Raw genomic sequence first — 25,786 nt, forward strand, 5'->3', positions numbered from 1 at the left:
GTCTGCGATCACTACCTAAGCGTCTGGACCCATATTCACCTATGTTCATCGCCTTTAGCTGATCATATATCCTGTGTGACTTGATTGCGTAATCTATCGTCGACTGCAGCCTTCCTACCTCCCATGTTATCTGCCCTTCGAATTTCTCGGTGCTGTTGCAAATGAGTAGATCATGCTTTTTACACATCTCCGTCAGCATTCTGCCTTTTGGGTCAATATATTCACCCATATCTTCTATGTGCGTATTCATAACTTCTAATATAATTTGCATTTTTTCTAGGTTGTCAGTGTCATTTCCTACGCATTGCTTCACTTGTTGATTTTCTTCTCTGGCTTTTGCCCCTGTCCACAAGTGTGCGAAAACAAGGAACGCAATTTCCCTGCCACTTTCCTTTTTCGCCATAAATGTTCCTTGGACTCTTGCTTGACTCTTTGCCAGTCTGGAGTTTCATGAATGAATGCCCCGATACCACCCCATTTCTGCTGCCTTCTGTTTTATAACAATATTCCCGCGCGTAGTTCCGTATTGTTAGGAGGTTCTTCCATGTCCCTAATTAGTCTTTCAACAAAACCATAAAACACCGGCCTCTCGTCCCTTAGCTGTTCTTCTATCTTTTACGACTTCGCCAATTCCTGTCACCCTGCATGTTAATATACCCTACGTCGGAATAGGCTCGTCCCTCATGGCTACGTCGATTTCTGCTCCGGACACTACCTGTCTTAGATATTGGTGCCACTTTAGAATTATATCTGTCTCTACCACATGTAAAAGAGTCCCCCTGGTTCTTTTCCTCGTTACTAGCTATTCTACACCCCGAAGGGCCCGCGTACCTCGCGAAAAAGCTACTGCGTGTCCTGCAAGTCGCCAACCCACTTCATGGCATAGCCTTCCTTCCAAGCAATCTCTGTCTCGTTGAAAACCACCCCACCTATGAACCTCTTTGTTGATTTCCCCCACCCTAAAGCCTTTCTTTCGACTCATAATGTATACATCATGGGCAATTAGACATTGAGAATAAAATATACTATGCAATAGCTTCAGTCGAAATGATGCCCTTCGGCGCTGCAGACACATCAATTTTAATTTCAACTTAGCCTCCTTCCCACCGAATTGTCTGTCGTAATTGGGTGCATTCAACACATGTCTCGCTGTCATGGACTGAACATTTTCTGATCTTCTTTCTTTTGGTAATGCTATAGGGTCCCACACACAACATGAGTACTCTAGTATTGATCTACGTATGCCTTGTATAGTTCCTCCCGGGTCTGCCGTGGAAAAGCACGTGTGTTTCTTTTTACGAATCCTAAGCTCTGACAAGCTTTATTTACAGTGTAATGCGCATGATGGTCCCATGATAGAAAGGGGCAGAAGAAAACACCTAGGTATATGTATTTGTATTCGCAAACATTTTTACCGGAGAGCCACTTATTATATATTCAAATGCACTTCGACTCTTTTTCTGAAAAACCTCATGCATCTACTTTTCTTAGGAGTCAGTTTCATTTCCCTTCGCTGGCACTAAGCGTATATTGCACATACGTCGTTTTGAATTACGGAGCAGCCAGTTTCGGAGGTAATCCGACGGTTTAAAATGCAGTCATCAGCAAATAGCCTAATATGGGATAGTACGTTTTCGTTCATGTCATTTATATATAATAAAAAAGTAATGGTCCCAGAAGTGATCACTGAGGTACCCCTGTCGTCACAATAGGTATATCACACTGTTCGCCATTTAAAACTACATATTGTCGCCTCTAATGTATATATTGAGCAATCCATGCAATAAATTGGGGATTAACAATAAAACCAGTTATTTTTTGCTGCAGTAAGTTGTGCGAAACAGTGTCAAATGCTTTTTGAAAGTCGAGAAAAATGCAGTCGACTGAAAATTTGTCGTTGTGGTGGTTCTTGGGCCCTCAGACGCAGAAACCCAAGACAAGGACAAGAGAAACATCTATTGACTTCACACACAAAACAATCACAACACTGTGGCTATCTGTACAACACACTGGCTCCGTAATTCCGTCATACAGTCCTTATGTCTACGCGCCCGCGAGTAACCCACGCGTCCTCACTACTCGGAAATCTAATTCCGTCGGGTGCCACTCACGCTCCCGCTGAAGACGATGGCGTCGACGACGCAACCTCGCCACGGGAAGGTTGCCAAGTGCACGGGAGCTCACGAGCAGCCCATCAGCTGCTCGTGCTGGACCAGGCAGCCCCACGCTGCGGCCGACGCAACACCGAGGTCGCATCTTCAATTGGTGGTTGTGCCGGACCGGCTCCGACGTGGCACCGTGGCCACGATCTCGGTGACTGGTTGTACCGGACCCGAGTCTGGACAGGATCAGCCGCTTGCCCTGGCCCGCACGCTCGTCCGCCACAGGAACAGCATGTCAGGCCCGGCCCGGAACCGCCACTCGCCTCAGGAACATGCCACGCTCATCCCGGTTGGGTTGGTGACACCCACTCGTTGGTTCGGTCGCCTGAGGCCCAACGCCTAGCGCTCTTGCTAGCTGGCCGCGTTCTTCCTCTGCCCGTCGCTGTTCCAAAGCTCACGCGCTCACGTTCGTCTGACCCCGTGCACACTTTCGTCTTCGTCGGTTATTTTCCGCTGTCGGTTTCACTTCCAGTTTCGATTTTGGTTGTGAGAAGCACTCTTACCACACTCCCCCCAACTTCCAGTACGTTGTACACACGTAACACGCAGTTCCCGCAAATAACAAAGGTTCCGCACACTTTAAATGTCACAGTTTAGATGTAAAAAAACAATTGCACTATGATGACAACATGATAAAAAAAATTGTGTACAACGGCAATAAGTCACTGCTCGGTAAAAGCCGCACGACTCATATAGTCGGCACCAACGTTGTCCACACCACGGATGTGTTCCACGTGAAAGTCATATTCCATAAGAAGGAGACTCCACCACAGGACTCGATTATTTAGGTGCCTAGCTGACTGAATACAAGTTAATGGCTGGTGGTCACATTGCAACGTGAACGGCTTGCCATAGAGAAAAATGTGGTATTTGCGAACAGCCCAGACTACGGCAAGGCCTTCTCTTTCAATTGTGGAGTAGGCTGCTTCGCGGGGTAGTAATTTACGGCTCGCGTAGGAAACTGGGTGCAGACGGCCTTGGTGTTCCTGGAGCAATACTGCTCCTAAGCTCCGCGAAGACGCATCCGTGCGCAGAACAAATGGCTTATGCAAGTCGGGTGACTTCAGCACAGGCTGCGTGGACAATAGATTCTGCACCTGTCGAAACGCTCTCTCATGTTCTTCACCCCATAATAACTTATTGGGGTGGCCTTTCTTTGTAAGTTCTGTGAGCGGAAATATCAACTCAGCGTATTCGGGCAAGAAGTCGCGGTAATAACCTGATAGGCCGAGAAAGGCTTGCAATTCCTTCTTGGTGCTTGGCGGCACAGCTGCTTGTATCTTATCAGTAATGCTCTTACTCGTCTGCAGCATACCTTGCCCAACAGTGTGGCCCAAAAAAGTGGCAGTCGGACAGCTGACCGCACATTTCGCTGGTTTCATAGTTAGACGAGCAGCTCTGACGCGCTCAAACAATCTCTTTAGGGTTACCAAGTGTTCTTCTCGAGTTTCAGTAGCGACGAGCACATCGTCAAAGTAATATAGCACATTGAGAATCCCCTCGGTGACGACTCGCATTAACCGATTAAATACTGCTGCCGCAGTCTTGATACCGAAGGGCATAAAGTTGAAGTGGTACAAGCCAGATTCACATGAGAAAGCCGTGAGCTCTTTCGACTGTCTGGCCATAGGTACCTGCCAGTATCCTTTAGTAAAATCAAAGCGCGAGAAGTAGTTGCATCCCGTAAGCTTAGCGAACATCGTATCTGTGCGAGAGATCGGCTCACAATCCGGAAGTATGACCTTGTTCAGTTGTCGGAAGTCAATACACAAACGCATGGTGCCATCTTTCTTCTTGACGACCACTATGGGCGAGTGATAGGCTGACGTTGACCTTTCAATGACACCTAACTGCAGCATGTCCTTCACATCCTCCTCGACGGCACCTTTGACAGTACAAGGTAGCGGGTACTGTCGTACCTGTATGGGAGCCTCTGATGTAAGCTTCAACTCACAGTGAACAATGTCAGTCTTCCCAGGTACATCTGAGAAAAAGTCTCTGAATTCTTTAAGAACCGCTGTGGCTTGCTGTCGTGCATCAGCGTTGAGCTCCGATGCTATGGTAACATTCGTCCAGTCCTGTGTCTGTTCTAGTGTGATATGGGGCACTTCGTCGGACTGAACCTCGTCTGTGTCACTTGGCAACGTCGTGGTAACACCTGCAACCGTTCGTTGGCTTAGTGGCTTGCGCTCCTCATACTTCTTTAACATGTTGATGTGAAAGAGCGTAACCTTGTGGCCCAGGTTTACTAGGCAATCTAGTTCGCTGCGTTTCTCAATAACAGGGAAGCCCTTCCAGGAAAGCACCAGCTTGTTAGCATCGGCTGGTAACAACACCAGCACCTGGTCACCAGGGACAAGTTCACGCTGTCTCGCTTTCTTATCGTAGTACCCTTTCTGCAGCTTCTTCGCCTTCATCAATTTTTCGTGTGCGAGCGCACAGGTGCGTTCTAAACGTTGCCGCAGCTCCATCATATGCGTGTATGTCGTCTTCGTCTCGTCATCGAGGCGAGGGTTCGTCCAGAGCTCCTTGAGAACAGCCATTGGCCCTCGCACGTATCTACCATATAATAATTCAAAAGGAGAGAATCCAGTGCTACATTGGGGAAGCTCTCGGTAGGCGAACAGTAACGGACCAATGTAATGGTCCCAGGTTTCCGGACGCTCTTGACACATTCGCCCTATCATGCGTTTTAATGTCCCATTAAAACGTTCAATCAAACCATTGGCCATCGGATGGTATGGCGTAGTAGGCAGTTGTTTGAATGAAAGCAGTCGGCTGAATTCCTTCATAACTGCTGACATGAAAGACGTGCCGCGATCACTGATGATCTCTTTAGGTATGCCAACGCGAGAGAACATTTCCAGGAGACCTTCCGCAACCTGTCTCGATTCAATGGAGGGAAGTGCTACCGCGTCGGGGTATCGCGTCACAAAATCTATCATTGTCAGTACGTAGCGATTGCCCTTTTCAGATGTTGGTGACAATGGGCCGATAATATCAATGCCAACTCTCGTAAACGGTGTCTCGATGATAGGCGTGGTGCCCAAGGGAGCACGTCCCACCAGGTGGCGTGGCACCATCCGTTGACAGATGTCGCAAGATTTCACGAAGCGTTTTCTGTCGGATTGGACACCCGGCCAGTAGAACTCTCCAGTGACCCTGCTTACTGTCTTCGTGATACCTTGATGGCCGGCTAAGATGCCTTCGTGGGCTAGTTTCAGCACCACCTCACGCAACTGTCGTGGTACAACAAGTTGCTCCAAATTGGTTCCATCTGGCAAGTTGTGCTTGCGGAATAAGGTTCCGTCCCGAATGAAAAACACCGTTTCTCGATCGTTCGACATGATTTTTTTGCCAACCGCCTCGAAACACTTTCGCAAAGTTTCGTCATCCACTTGATATTTTTTAGCGCCTCACTTCCCACTTGTAAAGCAGGCAGAGTCATCACAGGTAAAGAAGTGTGCTTCTTCGTTTCTCCTGCTTTTCCCACGAGGACTTCTTCAGGTAGGGGCCACTTTTCCATGGCTTCATGCGGTGGCTCATACGCTTCCTCCGCATTTGATCTTGGTTGGGTTGCGTGCAAATTGCCAGATACATCCTGCTCACCATTGACAGCATTCCCTTTGCTAGAATCTGTGCATGGTGCACGCCTTGTTTCCACATGGCCATGGTCATGCTGTGGTGCTGACTCATTCATAGGTAACGTATCCGGCAATGCCGCGCCCTTGATGTTGCCCAAAATTACGTCGTATAATGGGTCGGTCATACACTTAACGAGTACTTCCCCAGTAAACAATGTACATTGCAAAAGGACTTTTGACTCTGGGAGGTATCGCACAGTACGGTCCAGTAAGTATACTGGGCTCGTCGTTCCCGTGAACTTCTCCTTCGGAACCAAGGATTGCCGCACGACGACCGTGTTGCAGCCGGTGTCTCGAAGCACATGCACTGGTCTGTCCTCTAGGAACCCCTCCACAACAGGCATGTCAGCGACTCCAACGTTCGCGGATCGTCGACTTGATGTGGCATTGACGATGGGTATTGTTCCGCCGTCTTGGAGAACAATGTAGCCACTCTTATGGTGTTCAGGTGTCAAGTCTTCGCGTTTTTCTGATAGCATACATGATGCCTGGTTTTTGCCAAATTTTCTACCGGGGCATCTGTCACTGCTGTGTCCACTTTGTTTGCATACTCCACATCGGCTAAAAGTATTCCCTTTTGTGCGGGCCCAGCAGTCGGCTGCGCGATGGCCTGCCTTGTCACAAAGGAAACAGCGACTGGCAGGCTTCTCCGTCTTTTTCGCGGACTCCGGATTGGACACCGAAGGTCCCGGTACCTTGGGAATCCGTTCTCTTCCTAAGTTTGTGAGCGCCCGTGCTTCCATGAAGTTATCGGCAGTCTCGCAAAGCGAACTCAGGGTTTTGCAACTTCTCTCCTTGAGAAAGATCCTGAGTGCCGGAGAACAACCCTTCATGAATTGCTCACTTATCATCAGATCTCGCAGGCTAGCAAAGCTTGTCTCCGTTTTTCCCACTTCAAGCCAACGGTCAAAGTAGCCGGAAAGTCTTGCAGCATACTGCAGACCAGTCTCGTTTTCTTCGAGCTTCGCTTTACGAAATTTTTCGCGGTAGCCTTCCGCAGTATAGCGGAACCTCTGAAGAAGCACCGCTTTCAGCTGATCATAATTCAGCACAGCTGTTGAATCTAACCGGCCTGTGACTGTTAGCGCTTCTCCTGTCATGCATAGGCTAAGCGAAAGAGCCCACTTTTCACGCGGCCACCCTTGACACGTGGCGACCCGTTTAAATCGCTGCAGGTACGCGTCGAGGTCGTCTCGAGCCTCATTGAAGGGCGGAATCAGTTTATGAGGACTGCAGACCTCTGTTATTCCTCTGGCGCTCATGCTGGATCCTCCTTGTTCGTCAGCCACCATTACCTGTTGTCAAAAAACGAGCGCTAAAAATGGACGCGCCGCCAAATTCTTGCGGTAACGCGCGGAAGAGACGCCGGGAGGTCAAAAGAAAAAAAAAGAAAACAAACATCCAAGGCTCCCCGGGCGCGCGCTCTCCCCTTGGAAGCGTGGCTTCGCCGACGAACCCCCTCACCCTACATTGGCGGCCGAGATAGCCCGCGAAAATTCTAGAACGAAAGGGATGTGGTCATACCGAGTTGAGTCATCGGCCGCGGAAAGCATTCCAACCGTCTCGCCCTCTTCCCAGCCTTCGCTGCGTATCGCGCCGACGAAATGACGAGAACCTTCTGGAATGTCGCGCGCAAGGTATTTAACCGAGCAGCCGAGATGAGAGATCAGGAGAAGACGGAAGTAGCGCCAGAGCGCGTAGGGTATACCGCCGTGTAGTCGGCGAAGGTTTCGTCCGTAGAGACGAAGCAGGAAATGAAGAGGATTTACCTGAGGGGTGAAGGCTCGAGCTACAGGCAAGAGAGTGTGTTTACCGCTATCGAGCGAAGACGCGGGGCGACAGCTGCGTGTGTGAAGCCGACGTGTTTCGGGCGAAGAAGTTTGAAGCTTGGAGAGTGGCCTATTGAAGACGTGAGGTTTCCTGGAAGAGAAACTTCGGCGAGGTTTCCTGGAAGAGAAACTTCGAGGGCTGCGGAACGACAACAACACTGGACTTTGAGAGAGTGATTCTCGGAAGAGTATCATCTAGACTTTGGTTCCAAGAACTTTGGACTGAATAGGGTTGCTATCTCTTTAGTCTTTAAGTGTCTTGGTTGTTCAATGCATGCCACTGCATTGTAGTGCGTATTGTTGTCGGCGTCCGTTGCTTCAAGTGTGGTTAATTGTACTGTGTAGTACGTTGTTTGATTGGTGACGTATTGTATGTCACTATTGTGGCGTGTGTATTCTTGTGTATTGTTTTCGATCTGCCAATTTTGAGAATATAATATTTGTTTTGTTTATCAACTCTCGGCTCTGACTTGTTCTTTGGGCCACAACCGGCGTCCGCTGGCGCACCAAAAAGGACCACTTCTAAATTGTCCACGCTTTCGTGGTGCGGTTCGGGGGGCCGATACTTCGGCCCTTGGAATTAGCCCAGCGATTGCCTCCCTAATTAACGGGACTGGTGTGACAATTAATCTGGCGTCCGTGAAACAGGACCTTTTGGCGCACAGTGTGTCCAAAGTAGTGAGAAAGAGCCTCGAGTTGTTGATAGTGCTATCGGAACGACTTTGTGTGTTGTACAGTGTTCTCGTTAACGAGTGCAGGGGAGTGTTCCGATAGAGTGATTTAGGCAGATACTTTTTGCACGCGGCAAGGTTTTATTTGCGAGTTGCGAGACACCATGGATCTCGAAAAGTTAGTCGCTCTTGGTGAGAAGATGGGTCTTTCTGGCGCCGAACTACGGAAGTGGGTCACCCAGAAGGAAAAAGAAGAAAAAGAGAGGGCCAAAGAAGAAAACGCAGCTGAGCTGGAAAAAGAAAGGCTGGCGGTCGAAAGAGCCAAAGCGGAAAAAGAAGCTGAGTTGGAAGGAGAGAGGTTGGCAGCTGAGAGAGCCAAGGAAGAAAAAGCAGCTGAGTTGGAACGAGAGAGGTTGGCAGCTGAGAGGGCGAAGGAAGAAAGAGAGCAACAATTGAAGTTGGAGTTGGAGAGAGAAAAGCTGGCAGCTGAAAGGGCGAAAGAAGAAAGAGAGGCAAAAGAGCGACAGCTGAAAGAAGAAAGAGAGGCAAAGGAGCGACAGCTGAAAGAAGAAAGAGAGGCAAAGGAGCGACAGCTGAAAGAAGAAAGAGAGGAAAGGGAACGGCAGCGGCAGCACGAGATGGAACTCGAGCGGCTCCGGTTGCAACAGCGAAGTGAAACTCCCGTCCAACCTAGAGTTGAAAGCAGCGAACGGGAAGATCACGGCTTCCGCTTGAACCCAAGCAAGCTGCTCGTAGCGTTTGATGAAAGGAAGGACGACCTTGACGCGTACCTTCACCGGTTTGAGACGATTGCGAGGAGCCAGAATTGGCCGGAACATCAATGGGCAACTGCTTTGAGTACTTGCTTGAGTGGTGAAGCGCTCAGTGTGTACGGTAGGCTGACGCCTACCGATGCAGCCAACTATGCAAAGGTGAAAGCTGCTTTGCTGAAGCGATTTAGATTTACCGTGGAAGGATTCCGGGACAGATTCCGGACAGGAAAGCCAGCTGATGGTGAGACGGCTACGCAGTATGCCGCCCGACTTTGCCTTTATTTCGACAGATGGATGTAACTTTCAGGGACAGCGCAGGAGTACGATGAACTTAGAGAGCTCCTAATTAGAGAACAATTTCTTACTAGTTGCCACCCAAGCCTGTCGCTGTACTTGAAAGAGAGGAAGGCTGAGTCACTTGAAGGAATGCTTGAATTGGCTGATCAATTCTTGGAAGCGCAAGGTGGCACTAATTTGGCCAAGGTCAAGAAGGATTGTCCCGAAGATTCGAAGAAATTGGCTCCCGAAGAAAAGAAGCGGGCACCAGAGAGCATTCCGCGATGTTTTTCTGTGCAACCGAGTGGGTCATCGCGCGAAAAACTGTCGAACGATCTTTACGAGCCCTACGGCAGTAAAATGTTTTAGGTGTGGTCAGACTGGGCACAAAGCAGACGCATGTCGAAACGGAACGAGTCAAACTCACCAGGTACCCTGTGTGCTAGCGGCACCGAAATCCGATGATAATGCCGTCACCGACGGATTTGTAGAGTTGAAAAATGGGGAGAAAATTCCTATTGTGGGTGCTGTAATGTCAAAACAGCCAACCGGTGTTGCGAAAGGAATGCCAACGCTGCCTGGAAAAGTTGCGGACAAAAAGGTTACGGTGTTAAGAGATACCGGCAGTTCCACTGTTATCGTGCGGAGAAATTTGGTACGGGAAAGTGAGTTAACAGGCAAAACGAAACCGGTTTGCCTAATTGACCGTACAGTTCGGATGCTTCCCGAAGCAGAGATTGAGGTGGAAACCCCGTACTTCAGCGGGAAAGTTACCGCTCTATGTATGACGACCCCTCTTTACGACCTTGTCATCGGAAACATCGACGGGGCGCGAGGACCGAATGATCCGGAATGCTTGGGAAAAGACCCTAAGATAGAGCCCTCGCCAACCCAGCGACCGCGAGATACAGTGGAGGAACAGCCCGTGATGGATCTCACTAGAGCCCAAGGTGAAGCCGCGGCGCAAGAGACAGTGAAGGAGAAGATGATCGGGTTGAATGAGTTCACGGGCCGAGCAACCGGACCTAAGTCAGCACGACCTCAACCGACCGACAGTGTAGAGGTGACGGAGTCGGCCAGCCGGGCCAAATGTCGAGACATGAACAAGCTGGTAAATAAACCGACAGGACCCGTTGAACGTTATGACCCGATAACTGTGTCAGAAGTGACAACGATGGCTGAGACGCCGCCTCAGATGCCGTCGTTGAAAAGGCTCGCCGGAAAAGAACAGGGAAAAACACGAAGAGATCGAGCGAGCACCGCAAGAAAGGGCGCAAGCGCCGCTCGAAATACACAGGATAGGTGCTGAGGTTCTAGAATCGGATTGTGTTTGGCAGGGCTGAGTGCCATATGTTGTGTTAATGTTGTGTTATCCTGTGTCACAAGTGTCGAAGTGTCTGTGCTGTGATGTGATGTATAGTGTTGTATATTTGTTGTAATGAGGAGCTTTGTACATTTGTATTGTTGGGAATGTGTGGTGGAGTGTTGTACTCATGTGCCTGTGGTTATATTTCATGTGTTGTGTAATTGAATTCCAATGTACAATTGTATTGAGTGAACTATTGCGAATGTGACGTGTCATGAGCGACGGACTATGTTACAGTCTTTGAGTGTGTGGGGACTGTTCGCGCTCGTTTGTGTGGTTCTGAATATTATGAGATAATATTCTTAAAGTGGGGGGCAGTGTCACAGAACGAGCGCTAAAAATGGGCGCGCCGCCAAATTCTTGCGGTAACGCGCGGAAGAGACGCCGGGAGGTCAAAAGAAAAAAAAAGAAAACAAACATCCAAGGCTCCCCGGGCGCTCGCTCTCCCCTTGGAAGCGTGGCTTCGCCGACGAACCCCCTCACCCCACATCGGCGGACGAGATAGCCCGCGAAAATTCTAGAACGAAAAGGGCGTGGTCATACCGAGTTGAGTCATCGGCCGCGGAGGGCATTCCAACCGTCTCGCCCTCTTCCCAGCCTTCGCTGCGTATCGCGCCGACGAAATGACGAGAACCTTCTGGAATGTCGCGCGCAAGGTATTTAACCGAGCAGCCGAGATGAGAGATCAGGAGAAGACGGAAGTAGCGCCAGAGCGCGTAGGGTATACCGCCGTGTAGTCGGCGAAGGTTTCGTCCGTAGAGACGAAGCAGGAAATGAAGAGGATTTCCACCTGAGGGGTGAAGGCTTGAGCTACAGGCAAGAGAGTGTGTTTACCGCTATCGAGCGAAGACGCGGGGCGACAGCTGCGTGTGTGAAGCCGACGTGTTTCGGGCGAAGAAGTTTGAAGCTTGGAGAGTGGCCTATTGAAGACGTGAGGTTTCCTGGAAGAGAAACTTCGGCGAGGTTTCCTGGAAGAGAAACTTTGAGGGCTGCGGAACGAAAACAACGCTGGACTTTGAGTGAGTGATTCTCGGAAGAGTATCATCTAGACTTTGGTTCCAAGAACTTTGGACTGAATAGGGTTTCTATCTCTTCAGTCTTTAAGTGTCTTGGTTGTTCAATGCATGCGACTGCATTGTAGTGCGTATTGTTGTCTGCGTCCGTTGCTTCAAGTGTGGTTAATTGTACTGTGTAGTACGTTGTTTGATTGGTGACGTATTGTATGTAACTATTGTGGCGTGTGTATTCTTGTGTATTGTTTTCAATCTGCCAATTTTGAGAATATAATATTTGTTTTGTTTATCAACTCTCGGCTCTGACTTGTTCTTTGGGCCACAACCGGCGTCCGCTGGCGCACCAAAAAGGACCACTTCTGAATTTTCCACGCTTTCGTGGTGCGGTTCGGGGGGCCGATACTTCGGCCCTTGGAATTAGCCCGGCGATTGCCTCCCTAATTAACGGGACTGGTGTGACACCTGTACCCTGCTTGCGCTCTCCTGAAGTCGAAGCTTTAGTTCGAGGATCTTCAGCTCTTGTTCCTGCACCTTCTGCTGCTACTCTAACAGCTTCTGCTGCCTCTCAGCGTTTTCTTTCGCGATCTCGCGCTCCCTAGCACGCTCATCTCGAGCTTCAACGCACTCTCGTTCAACCCACTCTCCGAGCTCCTCATTCTCTAACCCCAGCTGTCGGCCAAGTGCAATAAACTTCTCCCTGTCCATGACAAAGGCTGCGTCTGAGTAATGGCTTTAGATTTTAATAAGCCAACCTGGCAGGCTCGCCAATTGTGGTGGTTCTTGGGCCCTCAGACGCAGAAACCCAAGACAAGGACAAGAGAAACATCTATTGACTTCACACACAAAACAATCACAACACTGTGGCTATCTGTACAACACACTGGCTCCGTATTTCAGTCATACAGTCCTTATGTCTACGCGCCCGCGAGTAACTCACGCGTCCTCACTACTCGGAAGTCTAATTCCGTCGGGTGCCACTCACGCTCCCGCTGAAGACAATGGCGTCGACGACGCAACCTCGCCACGGGAAGGTTGCCAAGTGCACGGGAGCTCACGAGCAGACCATCTGCTGCTCGTGCTGGACCAGGCAGCCCCACGCTGCGGCCGACGCAACACCGAGGTCGCACCTTCAATTGGCGGTTGTGCCGGACCGGCTCCGACGTGGCACCGTGGCCACAATCTCGGTGACTGGTTGTGCCGGACCCGAGTCTGGACAGGATCAGCCGCTTGCCCTGGCCCGCACGCTCGTCCGCCACAGGAACAGCATGTCAGACCCGGCCCGGAACCGCCACTCGCCTCAGGAACATGCCACGCTCGTCCCGGTTGGGTTGGTGACACTCGCTCGTTGGTTCGGTACCCTGAGGCCCAACGTCTAGCGCTCTTGCTAGCTGGCCGCGTTCTTCCTCTGCCCGTCGTTGTTCCGAAGCTCACGCGCTCACGTTCGTCTGACCCCGTGCACACTTTCGTCTTCGTCGGTTATTTTCCGCTGTCGGTTTCACTTCCAGTTTCGATTTTAGTTGTGAGAAGCACTCTTACCACAGTCCTCCAGTGCTACTGCTAGATCATGGGTGAACTCTACCAGTTGTGTGACGCATGATAGACCCTGCCTAAATCCAAGCTGGCTAGAGTCCAATAAGGAAGTGCTATCAATGTGCTTTATAATCGCAGTATATAAAATATGTTCAAGAATTCTACTACACGCAGAAGTGAGTGAGATAGGGCGGTGATCGCTCACAGCATTGCGCGGACCAGATTTAGGTATATGAACAACGGACACCATTTTTCGATCAGTTGCAAGAGAACTCTGTTTTAACGTTTTTTTTTCAAAAATTACTTTCAAGTATATCGACACTGCATGGGAAGAAGACTTCAACATAAAATACGCAAGCCATCAGGACCCACTGCTTTTGCACAGTCTAGATCTCTAAGTAATAATTCAGTGCCACGAGCTTCAAGTAGTACATCAGGCATGAGTGTGGATTCATGTGTCAGCATTTTCAAGTCTTTTTGGAGGCCGATAGCGGCTGAGAACGCTGACGTGAATTATAAACTCAACAACTCGGCCTTTTTTGTCGCATCGCTCACGGTAATATCATTGCTGGTCAGAGCTGGTATTTGATAAACCTCCAAAGTTCTTTCGGGTTGCGCATTATTTTACGTTCAATTGTTTTTAAGTAGGCTGCTTTCATTTCGACCGTAGCATTAATTATTTCACGCGTTGCCAGCTTCAGTTTGGTAGAGTTTTCTTCCGATGGATTTCTTTTAAACGAATTTTAAATTCTCTGCCTACGCTTGACCAAAGTGTCGAGTTCTCTGCTAAACCATGGTTTACTTCTATAACGCTTTCTGGTCCGCACTCATGATGGAACAAATGAGTTTCTCAGCTCTAAGAACTTGCCTCTAAACAAATTCCAACGCTCTTCTACTGAATACTCATCGTCAAGTGTTTCAAAAGCAAGAAAATATGTTTCTAATGCAGTGTTGATTCCTTGTACATTAGCCTTCCCGTAATTGTACATGCACCAACTTTTATCACTGTAAGCACTCGTATGTTTCATATGTATTTCACTTATCACAACCTCGTGGTCACTTATCGCTGGTAATACTTCAATGCTTTCTACTATTTCTGGCATATTTGTGAAAAACAAATCAAGGATATGACCTCCTCGATCTGGTTTCAACACTGTCTGTTTTAAAGACAAGAGGTTCATGAAATAAGTCATTCCAGAATAAAAACTAAGAGAACTTCTTGAAGCTATTGGTTGGTCATTCCAGTAGATAGCAGGCAAGTTAAATTCCCCTCCTATAACGACGTAATCAGAGGCGATTTTTTGTAGCTGTAGCAGTGAATTCACTAAGTTCTTTAGTTGAACCAGTTAGCGGTCAATAAAAAGAGCAGATTTATAGTGATATACACAAATAAATACACCACCTCCATGATAGTTCCAATCTTTCCTGTAACAACTAAAGTTATCTGAGAATACCTTGACGTTTCCCACGTCTTCATTCAGCCATGATTCAGTACCGATAACTACACTTGGTTTCATGATACGTAGCAAGTTATCAAGTATGTCAACATTGTTTTTAATGCTCCTACAGTTTACCAACAGAAAAGAAAGTGAGGAGCATGAGAGCTTAGTCGGTCACTTGCACTTGACAACCTTGCCAGAGGTATCATCGTAAGTGTACCTGATGCTGTCCTTGTGAAGGGTGTCGTATTTTAGTTGTACTCTTGCGTCTTTGATTTTATTTTTATTACCAACCTGGCAAAAATTTCTCTTCTCTTTAGCACTGGCCCAGAAAAATCTTCCGACGTACCGATACCCATATCTTCCAAATTCTTGGCCTTTCCTAAAATCAGGTGCTTTTTTACAGTGACGTGAACCATGCGATCATGGACCACGTTTTTCCATCTCGAAATTTCCCGAGCCGATATGCTTTTTCTATCGCTTCGCGTTTAACTTGTAATTTTGTCGAGCATACTTCTTTCACAAGCAATTCAACTTGTGCTTGATTTGTGGGGTTTACCGTACTAAAACCACTATATGATTATGAGAGACGCTGTAGTGGAGGGCTCCGAAAATTTTGACCACCTGCGGTTCTTTAACGTGCACACATATCTAAGCACACGGGCCTACGACATCTGCGCTTCCATCGGTAATGCAGCCGCCGCAGCCTGTATTTCAACCCATGACCTGCGGGTCAGCAGCCCTGTACCTTAGCCACTAGTACCGCGGCGGGGCAAATTCAGATTGTGACCATGACTCGCCGACACTAGCATCAGGTATGCCGTAGAATACCAAGTTATGCTGTCTACTACAATTTTTAGGATCATCAATTTTATTTTGAAGCAACTCTATCACCCCGCGTAGGGAATCACAGCGCGCAGAACACTCAGTGATAGCGGCATCTATTTTTGACAACACTGACACTTTCCCTTCTATGAACGACACTCGTTCATTCAAGTCATTTATAGCAGCCTTATGTTCCGCTTGGTTTGCTTCAGTGGTATTAAGCTTTCGAACAATTGCGGTTTGCCCATCCAAAATTTTCTGTAGCGTCGCATCAATGACAGGGACAGGATTTGTTTCGACATCCCAACAGAAAATTATTGAGAAAAAATAAAAGGAAAAACGACGCAGTAACAAAATTCGACGCCTTGAGCGGCTTCTAGCATCGGAGTGCACGCGCACACAGTTGTAAAACATAAGGGGTGAAACTGGCAGGATGACAAAAGCAAATTGTTTACAAAGGGAACATTCACTATCCTGCACAAGAAGCTGAACATGCGTGAACGGCACTGGCATTGCAATGCCGGTTCCACGCCCCAGAGATGCCCTGCTGTCGATCGTGTTTTGTAGGGTAGTGAAAGCGGTGAACCAAAATTCGCAAACCATTGCTGGATACATGTCGGATTCAGCTGCAGTGGGCGTCAACGGTTCCCCATTGAGCGCTTCGCAGATTTTCTCGCTGTTGCTTGTGAATCTTCGCTGACATCGACGACAATGCCGTGGTCGATAGCGCGGTTCGTTGAAAGCACCCTGAAACTATATGCAACCTGCACAAAAAGCAGAACATGTGTGAGCGGCACTGCCATTGCACTGCCAGTTTCATGCCCCCTTTTCTATCTCGCTGCTTCCTTCCCTGCACTCAAACGATGTCCCTCCCATGTCTCCCTGTACTATCTAATTTGGGGTATGCCCGTGTGCTCCAGAGGGAAGCTTCTCTATGCCAAGTTGTTTAATTTGCAAACTTGCTTGAACTTCTGCACATGACCGCATTGCCGAACGTCAGACCCGAGAACAAGACACCTTTCCAAATCCCTCTAACAACGTCAAACCTATTGTAGTTTCACAGTGCCCTATTTTTTATTATAGCTGCGTTCCGGGTGCCATTAGTAATTACATATCTTTGGTGCTCCCTTAAATACTCAGCCCCATTATTCATCCATACGCCCAAGTATTTGTATTTATCCACTATTTCCACCGTTTCTTCCAGTATTTTATGCTCACTGACCTTGTTATAATAAAAAATCACGATTGCCGACTTTTTCCTGCTGAACATCTAATTTACCTATCTCCCTCATTACCACGGATGTCTATCAATTTTACAGATCTTCCTTGTTGTCGGCTACTAATGCATTATAATCTGCATACATTAATCCTGGAAGTGACTGTTCAATGTGTTTTCCTTGCTTGGCAAAAAAGACGCTGAATTCAAGTCAACTCCCCTCTATTTGGCTTCTAGTCCCTGAAGATACAGCATAAATAACAAAGGTGACAAGGGACATCCCTTTCGAAGCCCACGTTCTATTTCTATATGTTCAGATACCTGTTCTTCCCATATGGCAACTACCTTGTTACTTTTATAGATGTCATTTAGTAGCTTAGTTATTCCATATTCCAAATCTAGTGTGTCCAGTATTCCGTACAAGTATTCTTGAATCACACTATAGCAAGCTCCCTTGATCCCTAGCAATGCCTGCCGCAGGGGCCTGTGTTATTTTTTCGCTGATTAAGTGCACTGCATCAATGAAAACAGATTGTCCCCCAACCTCCTTCGTTTACGAAACCCACTTTGTGGTTCTCCCAGCATCCCCTCATTCTCCACCCATGTCTGTAGTCTTTCTTTTACTATCTGCGTCACCAGCCTGTAAACTACTGATGTCACTGTCATAGCACGGTAGTTGTCTATATCGGCTTTGCCCCCCTTTCCTTTATAGACCTTGCTAATCCTGCTTAATTTCCACCCATTCAGAACTTCACCATCCATTATTGCTTTGCTCGCTGCATCTGCTAATCTTTGCTTGTAGTTTTATTCTAGTTTCTTTATTAGCATGATTGAGATGTCATCAGGGCCTGTTGATGTGTTATTAGAAACTCTTTTTTCTGCCTTTTTCTACTCTCGTTGTCGCAGTAGAGCCACTGAGCTAATTGGTCCATGCTGATCTGTTATGGTGCATGCAGCGGTTTTTTGGTGTTTAAATTTTTCTGTCATCATTAATTTTATATGTTCCATCGCCCCATTCCCTTCTAGTCTGACCCCTTGAACTGTAGTTATAAACCTCTGTTTCATGCCTGCCTTATTACTCAGAGAATTGAGATGGTTCCAATACTTTGCACCTGCCTTTTTATCCTTTTTGTTTACTTCCGCCAATCATCGGGTTTCTTTCTTCTAATCTTTTCACTTATCAAATCAGATGCTTCCCTTTTGCAGTTTAAAACGTAATCCTATTTTCTTTTGACATCATCTTTCGGTTCACTTCTCTGTTTGGCATACCTGTATTCCCTGGAGGTTTTTAACGTCGTACTATAGCTCCGTTAACTTCCTCATCTAACGATCTCTTGGGTTTGTGAGTGCTTTTACCGGTTATTTTGACTCGTACCTTAGAAAGCTCTAACTCATACAATCGAGTTAGATCTGTGTACGTCCACTCTGTTTATGTATCCATGGTGATTATTTTCTCAATCTCTTTTCTTGCTATTTCTATTTGCAATACTATATAATTATTATCGTGTGGTTGCTAGTAATGCCACCTTTCCAATTTCATTCATTCACCTGAATGAATTGATTGATACAGCTGTACTCTTTCAATTGGGTTGCAGCTAACGCCGCCTAGCCGTAATAGTTAGTGAACCAAGTACTTGATCTATCTTTTTTAAATAGGGAAGTTGAGAACTGCTACTTTGCATTGAAGGGTTTAATTTTTCCTTGTGCCTTGCCTTAAGCCACCAATCAAATAAGCTACTTCTAGTAATCTTTCACACAAAAAGTCTATTTTGCTCTCCGTGTCCTTAAACCCTTGTGCTTTGAAAAACTCTGCGCCATCAACCTGAACATTAGAGTTAGGCCCTTTACAGAACATTATCAAGTGTTCGGCAGTTTCCTGCTTTTCTCCACAGGCACGGCATACCGTCTCTACTCCTTGGTATTTGGTCCGATATGTCTTGTTTCGCAATACTCCCGTCCTGGCCTCAAACATTAGAGAACTACTTCCAGTATTATCATAGATTCTTTCCTTGGCTATTTCCTGCTTAAAAGTTTGATAGAACTCTAGTGCGGACTTCTTAATCATGCCAAACTCCACATATCGGTCTTCGTTTCCTTCACCACCTTCTTAACCGATAGTTCATTTTGGTTTGGCCCCTCTGTTTTCAAAGTAAATGCACGTCAACTTTCTGGTTCGCTTCCTTCAATTTGTATCGACATTCTTCACATACAAGCAGCTGATTGATTGATTGATTGATTGATTTGTGGGGTTCAACGTCCAAAAACCACCATATGATTATGGGAGACGTGGTAGTGGAGGGCTCCGGAAATTTCGGGCACCTGGGGTTCTTTAACGTGCACCCAAATTTGAGAGCATGGGCCTACAACATTCCCACCTCCATCGCAAATGCAGCAGCCGCAGCCGGGATTTGTTTCCGCGGCCTGCGGGTCAGCAGCCGAGTACCTTAGCCATTATACCACCGCGGCGGGGCCGTACAAGCAGCTGTAAACCTTCCTAGCTCAACGCTCCTTTCCCATTTCTCCTAATCGCTTCTCAAATTTTATCTTTCTGCTAGCTTCATTGCTCTCAAATGATGTCCATCCCATATCACCTTGTACTCCCTGATTTGGTGCGTTCGCGTGAGCTCCTAAAGCAGGCTTACCTATTCCACATTGCTTAATTTCTAATCTTGCTTGAACTTTTGATCTCATGCACAAGAATGCATTGCCGAACGTCAGATCAGAAACCATGACCCCTTCCATATTCCTCTCACAACATAATACTTACTGTAATTCTACAGTGCCCTATTTTTCATTACTGTTGCATTCATGTTACCTTTAGCTGTTACGTATATTACGTGTTTTATTAGGTACTGAGTCCCATTGCTTATTCTAACGCCCAGAAATTCGTATTCATCTGTGTCTCTAGCGTGACCTCTTGTATCTTAAGCTCACTACCTTCATTATCGTTAAAAATCATGACTGCTGATCTTTCCTTACTGAATCTGAAACCTAACCTATCTCTCTTCTTGCCGCAGACACCCATCAAACTCTGAAAATCTCTTTTTTGTCGGCCATTAGCACCATATGATCTGCGTACATCAATGGTGGTAGTGCGTGTTCCATGTTTTTTCTTGTTTGACGAAAGAGAGGTTGAATCTAAGTCCACTTCTCTCTAATTTGGCCTCTAATCCTCGTAGGCACATAATGAATAACAAGGGTGACAGAGGACACCCCTGCCTAAGCCCTGTTTTACCTCTGTGGGCTTGGATACCTGTTTTGTTCCACTTTATAGCTGGTTTGTTACTTTTGTAGATATCCTTTGAAAGATTGGTGACTCCACCTTCCGCACCCAGTGTGTCCAGTATTACCCACAAGTCCTCCTGAACCACGCTGTCGTACGCTCTCTTGATATCCAAAAATGCTAGCCACAGGGGCCTGTGTTCCATTTCTGCTATTTCGATGAACTGCGTCAGTGAGACCAGATTGTCTTCTATCCTCCTGTATTTCCGAAACCCATTCTGCAGTTCCCCCAGCACCGCCTCATCCTCTATACATGTCTGGAGTATTTCCATTATAATCTGCATCGCCAGCCTGTAGACCCTTGAAGTCACTACTATAGGGTGGTAGTTGTTTATGTAAGCTTTGTCTCCCTTTTCTTCATAAATCATGCTCATCCTGTTAAGGTTCGATCCATCGGACACTTCGCCGTCGATTACTGTTTTGCTCACGGCTTCTCTCAAAGTCCGCCTAAACATCTGACCCAATATTTTTATCAGCATAATTGGAATGTCATATGGCCCTGTTGATGTACTACTAGGAACTCTTTTCTCAGCCCTTTCCCACTCTTGATATGAAATTGGAGCAATTGCGACACTTGACTCATTCTTGTCTATTGTGGTGCATAATCCACGTCTTTGTTGAAATTTTTCTGTCACCCTTGTTCTTATAAGTTTACTAGCTTCGTCCTCTTCTAGCCTAGCACTTCGAGCTGTAGCTATAAACCTCTGCTCTAGACTCGGTTCATTTCTCAGGGAGTTAAGATGGTTCCGAAATTTCGCAGTTGCCTTTTTATCCTTTTTATGTACTTTTTCCAGCCACTGAGCCCCCTTTTTTAATCTTTTTGTTGATCAGAAGGAATGCTTATTTCTACAGCTTAGAAAGATGTCCCATTTTCTTTCAACATCATCTGTCGGTTCACCCCGCTGCTTAGCCTGTCTGTGTTCCCTAAAGGCTTCCTGGCGTTTTGCTATGGCTCTCTTACCTTCCTCATCCCACCAACTCCTGTGTTTGTGTCTTATTTTCCCGGGTCACCTATCACGTGCCTTAGTAAGCTCTAGCTCAAACAGTCTCAATAGATTCGTGCATGCCAAGACTGTTTTATTATCCTCAAGGATTACTTTCTCAATTTGTTTAGTAGCTATTCTACTTGCCTTTCTGAACAAAAATTTTTTCTGTAGTTTCAAGCTCATCTTGTCTGCTTTCCACTTTCACTGATCTTTCAAAACTTAGCTTGATTCATTTGTGATCACTACCCAGACTTCTGGAGCCACATTATTCTATGTGCATTCCCCTGAGCCTATCATACATCCTATATGACATCAGTGCATAATCTATCGTCGACTGCAGGCTGCGTACCTACCATGTTATTCGCCCTTTACACTTCTCAGTACTGTTGCAAACGATATAATCATACCTTTCATGATCCTTTTGCCTGTTGGGTCGGTATACCCATCTATATATTTTACGGGCAGATTCATATCTTCTAATATATTTACTCGCACTCTTCTCCTAATTCATTGAAATTCTTTGATATACATTCCACCATTGCCTGGTTTTCTTCTGTGGCCGTTGCTCCTGTCCACAAGTACACCAAAGAAGGAGTGTCATCCTGTCGGCTCTTCACCACCTGGATGGATGGATGAATGGATGGATGTATGGATGGATGGATGGACGGATAGATGGATGGATGGATGGATGGATGGACGGAAGGACGGACGGATAGATGGATGGATGGATGGACGGAAGGACGGATGGATGGATGAATGGATGGATGGATGGATGGATGGATGGATGGATGGACGGACGGACGAACGGACGGACGGATGGATGGATGGATGGATGGATATGGCTGTACCTTCAAGATCAGGTGGGGCTAGCGCCACGAAGCCGTAATACTTAATGAAGGAAAAACTAGATTTATTTTTTCCCTTTATATAATGAGGTTGAGTATTCGTACTTTGCAGTGAAGGGTTTAACTTTCACTCGTGCCTTGACTTTAGCCACCAATCAGATAACGTCCTTCTAGTTAAATCTACACACTTAAAGTCTATTTCGTCCTCACTGTTCCTAAAGCCCAGTGCTTATAAAAACTCCGCGCCATCATCCTGAACTATAGGGTGAAGCCCTTTACAGAACATTATCAAGTGTTCGGCAGTTTCTTCTTCCTCTCGACACGCACTGTATACCGTGTCTACCCCTTCGTATTTGGCCCGATATGCCTTGGTTCGCAATACTTCCGTCCTGGCCTCAAAGAGTGGAGAACTACACCGAGTATTATCATAGATCCTTTCCTTGGCAATTTCCTGCTTAAACATTTGATGGATCTCTAGTGCGGACTTCTTAATCATGCCAATTCTCCACATATCGGTCTCAGCTTCCTTCACCTTCTTTTTAACCCATAATTTTTTTTGTTTGACTTCCTGCTGTTTTCTAAATATTTATCAGTCAATTTTCTGGTTCGTTTCCTCCATTTTGTATCGACATTCTTCATGTACAAGTAGCTGAATTCCTTTCTAGCCCAACGCTTCTCCCCCATTTATCTTAATCGCTTCTCAATTTTCATCTTGCTGCTAGCTTCCCTGCCCTCAGGGGAGCTGTCGGCTCTTCACCATGCCCTCTACCGGAAGGTACACTAAGCAGAAAAGAGCACTCCTTTCTCCTTGCATTTGGACTGGTTCCGTCAGAATTTGCTGATCGCCGACACCACCTCTGGAGAGCGCCTTCGCCTTCCTGCATTGACTGGGGGGAAAGAGAAACCTTGGCGCTTCTCTTCCTTTCCTGCCCAGCCTCGCGCGTTCATACAAGCTGATGGGACTGCCGTGTGCTACAGTGGATGGCATTCTCAGCCCAGTAAGGTCAGCCCATCATGTGAACTCTGCCCTGCTTGCCGTTCTTAACTTCATCCAGTTTGCGCAACTGGCCGACCACCTCGAGACCACGCCGTTTCAACCTGGCGGCAAGAAACTTTAATTCCTGTGGCTGTGTGTAATAAGCTGGCAGTCCTCTGTTATACCACCTTCCCCTAACCCCCATGCCTCACAATACTCTCTAAATCTTCCCCTACATCTTTCCCCCTTCCCGCTCGAGTGTCGCGGTTGTGGTATACTGGCTTAAGAGACAGTTACTGCGTCTTTTAACCCGCCCTTCACGCTCCTTCAATTCAAGGATCTCTTGTCGCACGCCTAATGTCCGCCGAGTCAAGTTGGTGGGCTATTCGGCACCGTGAAATCGCCAGCAACTTTCCGTCACCGTCCAGCGTGATTCAGGTAGCGCTCGATAGTGGGTGGGCTTTTGTCATGCGAGAGCGTGGCCCATGTTTCAGTAAAGCGGGCGCCCGGTTGATTACTGTCGCCCTAGCATGCCTCCGGCTCTTCTCGCACTAAACTTTTCAATCTGGTTCGAGGGGATCTCCATGCTGGGAGTTAGTGGAACGAGCTTGTAATGAGAACCGCATGCGGAGAGAAAGCGGTTCCACTTACGGAGCACTAGGATGCAGGCGGATTACTGACCCTTCGGCAATAAAGGTGATGTGTATGCAAGGACGTCTTTATTTTGGCCATAAAACCCAGGACACGTTGCTTCAAGCTTCATGTAGCATCAAGAGACGTGTCGAGCTTCGTGGGTGTTTCGGAACTTCTGGTGGTTGACCAGTTTAAAACCATGCTTTGAGAAGAGGCGCTAAGGTACCCGAGGTCACGCGAGGGGCCAGTGTGGTACAAAACCACAGAAATTGCAATGTTCTTGCAGACCTTCGAGGACACTAACGGCAATGCAGAATCGCCTAAGTGGCAGCCGCATAACGCTAGCGCTAAAGGCGTAGAAAGACAACCACTCACCAGTGTAGCAGCCTTTTGTGTCTGAGTTTTGTGTAACTTGAATATGTGGCTCATACCTGCGTTTTGTATCAATTGTTTTTTATTCTTTTTGTCTGCCATCGTTGTGCATAAAGTCTCTCAATATTTTTATGTGCTAATCACAGTTTTGTAGATATCTTGTGAAATGGCTTGATGTCAGAAAAAAATTTGTAAATATTTGATCTTAAAATGTCCTAGTTCCAATTTTGTACTGCTATATGTGACCGCTTATGTATGTGTGTACGCAGGATGTTCACACTTTGTCACGCTTTCTTGGCCTTCACGCCAATTCTCTAGGTGAACTGTGTATACGGGCTGTCCTAAATAAATAAATACACAAAATTAAAAAAAAGGCCAAAGGTTACGTACAGTCGACCACAAAAGTTTGCAGACCACGCTAGCGCGTGCCAAATTGCCCGTCCGCACCACCAGTCGCTGCGACATCTCCCGTTGACCGCAGTTCTGCCTTCGAGATATTCGAGAAGCAGTCCTGCCTTCGAGATATTCTATTAGGGCCTCAAGTTCCTCGTCGGCGCGCTGTAGTTCAGCGAAGTTGTCGGTAATTAACGTTCCCAAGAAGTAGTCGTCATTAGCGTCGTCGGGCGGTGGTTGGTCGACAAGCGCACGAGAGAGACAGTCGGTGTCGAAGTGTTTCTTGTCGGACTTGTAAACGACGGTAATGTCATAATCTTCAAGTCCCAGACTCCATCGTGCGAGGCGACCTGAAGGGTCCTTCATGGTAGCTAGCCAACGCAAGGCGTGGTGGTCGCTCACAACTTTGAAGGGTCTGCTGCAGAGGTAAGGGCGAAATTTCAACGTAGCCCAGACGATGACGAGGCACTTCTTTTCTGTTGTGGAAAAATTGGTTTCTGCTTTGGAAAGCGATTGGCTTGCGTACTAATAACCCTTTCAAGTCCGTCAGCCCTCTGCCAAAAAACAGCGCCAAAAACTACACTGCTTGCGTCAGTGTGTATTTCTATCTCGGCAAATTGGTCGAATAGGGCAAGTAACGGAGGCGTCCGGACGCGATTTTTAGGCTCCAGGAAAGCGTGTTCCTGCGGCGTTTTCCACTTGAAGTTCACGTCGGCCTTCGTAAGGTTAGTGAGTGGATCAGCGATGCGGGAGAAGTTTTTCATAAACCACCTATATTAGGTGCACAGGTCCAGAAATCGGCGCAGCACTTGTTGTCAGTGGGTGGTGGGAAGTCGGCGATGGCGGCTGTATTCCATGGATCGGGACAAACTCCAGATTTGCTAATCACGTGCCCCAGGAACAGGAGCTCCTCGTACGCAAATCTGCACTTTTCTGGCTTTAGTGTGAGTTCGGACGTCTTGATGGCTTGAAGTACAGCTTCATAGCACCGAAGATGCTCATTAAAGCTTGAGGAAACACGATGACGTCGTCGAAGTACACCAGGCTAGTCTGCTACTTGAATCCTGCCAGTACGGTATCCATAACGCGTTGAAAAGTTGCAGGCGCTGAGCAAAGACCGAAAGGCATCACCTTAAACTCGAAGAGGCCATCCGGCGTCATAAACGCCGTCTTCTCTCGATCTCTTTCGTCGACTTCGATTTGCCAATAGCCAGACTTGAAGTCCATTGACGAAAAGTACTTGGTGTTATGAAGCCGATCTAGTTCTTCGTGTATTCGTGGGAGAGGATACACGTCTTTTTTTGTGATTTTGTTCAGGCGGCAATAATTGACGCAGAAACTTAGGGTTCCATCCTTTTTCTTCACTAACACCACAGGGGGCGCCCTTGGACTCTTGGACGGCTGTATATGTCGTCCCGTAGCATTTCATCAAATTGTGTCTTTACGGCCTCGTGTTCTCGCTTCAAAACCCTGTACGGACCCTGACGGAGTGGTCTGGCATTTTTCTCGGTTACGATGCAATATTTCCTGATTGGCATCTGCCAGATTTTTCACG

The sequence above is a fragment of the Rhipicephalus microplus genome, chromosome 1 (genome assembly GCF_043290135.1).
Source record: "Rhipicephalus microplus isolate Deutch F79 chromosome 1, USDA_Rmic, whole genome shotgun sequence".
Taxonomy (NCBI): Eukaryota; Metazoa; Arthropoda; class Arachnida; order Ixodida; family Ixodidae; genus Rhipicephalus; species Rhipicephalus microplus.